General features: G+C 40.8%; 1 protein-coding gene across 6 annotated transcripts in view; it reads right to left on the minus strand.

Moving 5' to 3' along the window:
• The window catches only part of pkp4 (plakophilin 4), a 71,735-nt gene extending 64,311 nt beyond the window's left edge, over positions 1–7,424 (minus strand). For 3 of the 6 annotated variants that reach the window (XM_069532233.1, XM_069532234.1, XM_069532230.1), the window contains exon 1: positions 7,230–7,388. The gene's annotated coding sequence lies outside the window, so the exon portion shown is untranslated. Of the gene's footprint in view, positions 1–7,229 lie in introns of all 6 variants that reach the window. The other 3 variants (XM_069532235.1, XM_069532237.1, XM_069532236.1) reach the window with 3 other exon arrangements.
• Between the last annotated feature and the right edge of the window lie 36 nt (positions 7,425–7,460).

The following is a 7,460-nucleotide window of genomic DNA, read 5'->3' on the forward strand; positions in this document are numbered from 1 at the left end:
AGAGCCAAAAGGGGGATTATTTCTGTAACAGCCAAGATGGGTCACAGCTTGTCCTTCAATGAATGTCGAGGTGTGCTAGAATCTACACCAATATCTGCAGTTTGTGTGTATTTGGATACTTTGGACTGACTTTGGTCTATCTTTGGTTTTAGAAGGCTTTATAAAATTTGTTGGTAAGCTTTTAATGAACTTGTCTGTCCTGTCTGTTGTCCTCTGCTCTGCCCAGTGTAAGCGGGGAGGTACTGAGACACACACAAGGTGAAAAAGAGAGCAGAAGAGAGAAACGCAACCTTAAATGACAGCGAAACGCTGCAGAGACTCTCACACTGAGATGAACAAGTGTACATTAATATAACATAAATAAAATTAATGGAATATTTTGTTTGGCCCAAGGCAATGGTTGGGGAAACAATGTGTTTTGTTTGCAAGCTTGCAACCGTGTAAAAAAAGGGATGCTTATATCCACTTCAGTTCACGATTAATAGTGAACTGAGATTAACTCTACAACAACTGAGAAAATCTAGTGTTTTTAATCCCCTTAGGTTTATATGTTCACTTCAATTAAGAATAATTTGAAGGGGGTGGAAAATTAATCTTTGACAGTGACGAGTACCATTTTCAGGAAATCATAATGGCTTTCCTGCCTCAGGATGTAAACATAATCAGTTTATACTGACGCAAAGCGTCTCTTCTTTTCATAATGATTAACAAGATCCAGGCTCAGCAGCTGTATGCTCTGGTCTTCTCAAGCTTTGCTTCAATCGTTTTTCGGGGTATTTAACAAACTAATAGAAGAAAAACAAGAATAAAATATTCAAATTGAAAGGTTGAATTCCTCTGTGCTGTAAAGCTTAAATACAAAGATGGATATGCATAGTCCTGGATGTGTAATTCCTGATGGCTGATCTGCATTTGAAAAAATTCTGAAAAAAATTGTCCTCTCCAGGAAATGGAGAATGAAAAAAATACAAATTCAAATAAATAAAGGAAAAAGAGATTTGTTTTGAATATAAATATTGCAATATCACTGCGATAGGTAATACAAATGTGACTTCAGATGTATCATACAGGATAACAAATAAACACTGAAGAGCTTTTATTGCTATTGTGAGCATTTTTTACAGAGCAACATCAAAAGATAAAACATAATTTTTGAACTCAAGCCTGCAGGCACAGAGCTGGACTTTTCAGTTTCATCGTGTGACGCACATTGACCCAAAACAATCAGTTAAAAGATGAAACAGTGGATAAATCTTTCTAAATAGTCTAAAACCTTTTTAAAGTTTAGAAAAGCTGCACAATTGAGTATTTTTTCCAACCTATGAGTGCAGGGAGCAAACAGAGATTCTGTCAGGTCAGCCAGCACAAGACTCAGACACATGATCTCAGCAGCTTGGACTGAGAACGACTTTTGTGTGCAGACACTATAAACCCCAAAACACGGTCAAGCACAAGGAAGACTGGTTTGTTAGGTGCATGCTCCAACGAGAAATGTGCATCGGAATAAATGGGGCACCACAAACATCCAGTTCTGCTTAATACATCTATGGTTGAATTTCATCTAAAACTGATTTCCCTGTTATTAAAGATGTTCAAATGTGTATCTCAATAAAGAAATACGATACATATGTCAGTGACTACTGCATTTAACAAAACACTTGAATAAAGTAAGGCAAAACTGTAGAAAATGTACAGCCAAGGAATGTTATTTTGCGTAAGATTTCAATTATAAAGTGACTTCAAAATAGTTTGGCCCTAAATTGTTACGAAAGAAAATATAGTAATGTTGAAGATCAAGTACAATAACATGCATGACAAGTCAGAGTAAACCTTGGGAAGTAATAATGAAATACAAAATGTAAAATCTGTAAAATCTGTTTCTTTGCCTTCAGAATCAGGACACTGACATGCACTGAAACATGGTACTGAGAGACACAAGGGATTTTGTTACTTAAAGTAAAAAGTACTTTACGTAAATGTCAGGTCAGCCAACTGTCACCAGCTGGCCTTTTGGAACAATGATTTCGTTCAACTGAATATATGATATGTGTGATAGCCAAGCTTTTTTAATTTATTGGCGCAGCTCATCAGAATTCCTGGGGCTTACTCGAATATCTCCGACTGCAATGTCATTGCATGCTGAGGGAAATGTAGGATTTCTGAGATGGCACCATATGGATTATCCATCGTAGGGGGATTTAATTGAAAACAATAAATCATAACCCACAAGTTAGTAAAATAAATTCCCCTTAGTTGTACTCTGTAATGATTAATGGAGGAGGTGTATGACTTTGCAGGTTTGCAGAGGTACATATAGTTTTATTTGAGGCATTTTATAGAATTTATCTCCGTAGGGTGCTACAAGTGCCATCGTGTTCATCATATCCAGAGTTACCTTTGCAATTTTTAATGCATGATATGTCAATACGCAATTTCGCATCCCGGTAACCACCAAACTGTGTGTGAGTAATGTTTTTTGGGGGTTTTCTGGGTTTATTTTAGCTGCAACAGGAAACCTCAAATGATGTGTGCACACCTGGGATTTAAAATGCACCCAAAAATAAGAGGGATGGACATGCATGCAGGAGAGAGAGCACTTCAGGAGCCAAAAAAACGGTTGCTCCTGAGACAATAATAACCTCTTGAACAGGCTGGATGGGTTGTGAGCTGGACGCATTACAGCCCGAGACTTCAGCCAAATAGAAACACTTCAACCTGAAAGAAAAAAATGTAATAATGGAAATTTGGGGATATTTTTTACTTCTTTAAGTAAAGCTCCAAACTTATCTTTGTGAAACAAAAAGAGCAGAAAGAAGAAGTTCTTTTTTATTGGTTTGAGTTGTATCAACCTGTACACCATTGCCTTGAAACCACAGGTTTGTCAGCTTTGATGTTACCACTATATTAAATGACTGGCAAAGAAAGAACAGACAGTATAAGATCTGCAATCACAGTCTGCATATGTCTCACAACTGTACAAACAAAAATGCCTTTTCAAATGCTGCGTGCTTGAGCTACATTTGTTCATTTTCAATGTCAACAACTCCCTGTTTCCACAGGTAACTTGACTTTGTTGCAATATTTTAAAAGTCTTGGCATTTAAGAAGTGAATCAGACAAACCCCACAGATTCAGTTTCCTTTTGAGGGAACCAGGCACAGCAGCAGCAGGACTTGTTCTCACTAGAATGTAACCTGACATTGGGGTGATGCCTTCACCTTCTGACTAAATACAGCCACCAAGTGCACTCGCATACCATGCTGGGGATGACACCTGATCCCACAAACAAGCAGTTTGAGCTTTTCAAAGTCTAAAATAAGAAGCACACAGCCTGAGTTTGTGTTTAGCGACATGTGTGCTGAAATTAAGAAATATGTCAATTGACTGAAAACTAAATCACTCTGAGAGAGAACTAATTGAATCATCAAAAAAGCTGAAAACAATTAGTAGTTCCACAATGTCCACCAGGAGGGTTTGTTTTGGTTCTTTGTATTTTGTAACAATGGTTGTTGCACTCATTCTAAACCAAACACTTGCATATAAATACTATCCTCATTCAGACCAAAAGCAGCTAGTAGATGTTTGATGTAAAAAGTGCCATGCACCTTGCATAATACAAAGAAAAAATAACTGTTGCACATTGTGCACAAACGTGCATGGCTATTTACATGCCAATGATCAATGTGCGTCATTGCGTCGTGCCTGAAAGAAATTATTGCATTCATCTGGGTTTCGATCACTGATAAAAACCTGTGTCTCCTGCAGAGTCATTTCACCGGAGTGAACTCCGATTGTGTCCATTTCAATTGTAGACAAAAGCCAGATGTTTGTGGATTTTTTGACCAGTTGATTAGGGGCTTAAGTCATTACATATGTATATGACTGTAGAGGCTTTAGTAGTGTTTTCAGTGGTGTTTATTTATTTTGTCATGTACTCCCCATGGGACGAACTCCTGTAGCATTCTTTAACCATCAGCAGAGAAAGAGAGAGCTTTTTCCTTGGGTGGTAATGTGAGTACTTTCAAATATTCAACCAGGTATTATACACCCTGTTGAGAAAAATCTGCAGCCAAGTATGGCTAAATTGATGGAAAGGTTTTAGGAATTAACTTGCAGGAAGACTTCAGTAGTAAGGCAAAGTAATGTGGAGCAAAGGGACAGTGGAAAAGTTCTGCTGCTGCTGTCCAAACAACAGACACTGACGAGGGGCTGTCTCTCTGACTCAGCATATCAGGTCTGTGGAGGGCTATTTTACTGGACAAAAATCTATTGTCCACCTAATCTCTGAAAGCGCTGACATGCTTTGTGTTCTGTATTATCTTTAGCTGTCCAGGGTCCAGCCAAAGCATGAAATCTGGAGCTCTTTCAGGAATCTATCTACATATCCAGTTAGATCAACAACCCACCAGCAGCCGCACATGTCAAGGCTTATTCACACATGCCACCACAAGACTGAATGTATTTGTGACATGTGCTTCTTCCATTTTTTAATATGATAAGACAGCAACACTAATAAAGGAATATTCTGGGCAATTATAACTTTAAACTTCACAATATATTTTTAGATATATAATTTTTTGAATAATTTCAGTGCTTGTTGCTTTATTTTGAAAATCTCTGGAGGGATATGACAAGACAGATATAAAGTTCATGATGGAAATTCTCTATGTGTGGTTTGTTGTCAAGGGGAGGCAGCAGAGTAAGATCAGCTCTCATCAGACCACACCATGCAAATGTGCGATGGAAAAAAAAAGCAATGTCGGGTGGATTTGATGTGAAAAAAAAATCCACTACATAGGATAAATAAATCCTTCTCTTTTGATTGATTTTCATCTGCAAACTATTATTACCAGCCCACACTGCAGACACAGCTGAGGGAACTTCCAAGATATAATAAACAAACCTTTATCATTGAATAGGTCTCATTTTAAAACAAATCTGCATCTTTGTGTGTAATACAAATGATTTGTAATGCAAGGTCAATCATGTGCTGGTATGTATGAGCACTCGCTCTGTACGTTATGAAAACAGCAAATCATAAAAGATACACTCAAGGGCGGGTAACTGAGTAAATTAAACACAAGAAGCTGACGGCCGCTCTGTAAAAGCTCGACTATTAAGAGCACCTGACTGACTGAAGTGTACACAAGGGATGCTGGCCTTCTCTTGATTTGCTGAATGAAGAGGCTGATACTTCAACACTTCACTAACAAACATATGCACAGACACAAGGAAAATAACCAAACATCCAGCCTGCGAGGCACAGACTGGAAATTCTTTCCCTTTTGGAGGAAGGGGGTTGGTACTTCTTGATCGTAGCAGAAAAAAGTAAAGCTGACATGCAACATAAGACTGAGGGTTTAAGCCTTGATGTTAGGGAGGGAAAATAATACGGAGAAGAAAGGCCCGCCAAAGGGTGCTAAACTATTCAACCGTTGTCAGTTCCCATTAAAAGGAACTCACCGTAAAGGCAGGGTCGAACAATGACACCAGCACACAAAAGGTATTTAGCAGTTGTGGGTTTTTTTTCCCTCTGTGGCAGAGATTGTGCTTCAGGGAAACAATACTTTTTAAATCCACTGCATCACCTGCATAATCGATACACAAAGTTTCACAAACATGCATCACTGCCTCGTATGGGAGGAATGACACACACCAAGGAGCAGGACAAATGAAACTGACAACTGGTTGGCTGCACGTCCGCCCTGCTGAAGCTGCTCGCCTTGTGCCCAACAGTCTCACTGCTTTAGGTGCAAACATAAACTACTGAAGCCAACACACACACAAAATAACAAGTGGGAGAGTTTGACTCTTCAATCCAACATCACGCTGTTGTTTCAATTCCACAGCAAACCAACCTCAGTGGCTGTCAGCTGTGCAGCACCGTGTGTGTGTATCTAGTGCAGTAATGTGAATCACGAGGGGAGTAACCCAGAGATTCCTCTCGGGTGTGTGTGAGTGTATTAGACTGAGAGAGTGTGACAAAGAGTTCACATATGATGTCATTTGCCATATGCACTCCCACTGTTAATTGGCTGAAAATACAATTATCTTGCAATCTGGTCGCAATCGCTGATGAGGGCGGAAGCCTTTCTATGTCTGCATGGCAACAGCATCCTTTTCATGCATCAAGTATGAGACTTGACCTTTGGTGAGAATTCATCACAACAAAATGAACGGCTGCTTATTCGATCTCCTGTGTTTTCGCTGCCTTGGTTGCAATTATGCATAAAAACATAGTAATAATAAATATAAACATAGCAAACAGGAGGATGCAAGTTAATTGGTAAACTCCTCTATTCTTCATTATATTCGTCACACTTCATATAGACAAGCACTGGGTTGTGAAACTATATATTGTGCATTTCAGATCACTCCTCAATCCAAAGTGATGAAGGACATGTGTGCTCCCTGATGCTATAAATTCTAAATGACAGGGTTTGGATTTGAGAAAAGCAGCCACCCAATCAACCACACTTAATGAAAGCTGCATTAAAATGCATTAGCTCAGGTAATGTGACTCTTTCCCCTCACAGCCTGAGGGGCAATAATAAAAAGGTGAGTCCTCCGTGTCCCTCAGAGAAGGGTAAGTAGTTTCTGCACAACACAAAGCAACGAGAATCACGGTTCACGTTAAAAAGGGAAAAAGAAACACACGCCTAATGCAGATTAGGGTCATTAAATATGGCGTAGTTTGAGCGCAGCGGAGTAAAGCGTGAGGGTAAAGGTAAGTTTATCTCTGCGGGCGAGGAGTGTCTGGATCTCTGCGACCTCGCATTCCAGAGATTCCCGCACAGTAAAGCTCACCTGCCCTGTCCTCCACAACTTGCACGATACGAGAGAAAGAAAGACAGAAAGGCGAGTTTGAGCGTTGTGTATGTTTTTGCACCAGCGAGCAGTTTCTGTACGTAGCACGCGTAGTTTTCATCCCGACGCTTTTCGGTGGAGGTCCCTCGGAAAGGTGAGCGTCGTCGGCGCTGAACCCGGTCACAAGAACAAGATTAGCGGAGCATTAGACTCTCCCCTCCCGCTGGGAAGGGAAAGCCAAAGAAGAAGCCCGCGGTGCCGTCACTTTCTTTCCCCACTGAACCCAAGAGTTTCTGAGTTTCACAAACAGTCCTGCGTTCATTCCCCCCCTCACGCCCCCCCCCCCACCTCCTCCTCCTCCTCCTCCTCCTCCTCAGCTCCTCTGCAGTTACAGAAGGAGCAGGAGAAAAAGACCTTAAATACCTTAGGAGGGCTGTGGTAGCGCTGGCCGGGCTGCGCGGAACATCGGAACTGGAAACTTCACCGGTAAAGTCCCGCTGGTTAGTCCCATGCATGAGGAAGAGCGGAACTCGCCTCCATAGCGGAGGAGGAAGGAGGAGAAGAAAAAGAACGCGACCCCTCCGCTGCTTCTCCAGCGGCTCAGTCCCAGCCAGGCTGTGAGCGAGCTGGGAGTGACGTCACTGGGAATGTGGA

The sequence above is a fragment of the Paralichthys olivaceus genome, chromosome 10, assembly GCF_024713975.1.
Source record: "Paralichthys olivaceus isolate ysfri-2021 chromosome 10, ASM2471397v2, whole genome shotgun sequence".
NCBI classification, from domain to species: Eukaryota; Metazoa; Chordata; class Actinopteri; order Pleuronectiformes; family Paralichthyidae; genus Paralichthys; species Paralichthys olivaceus.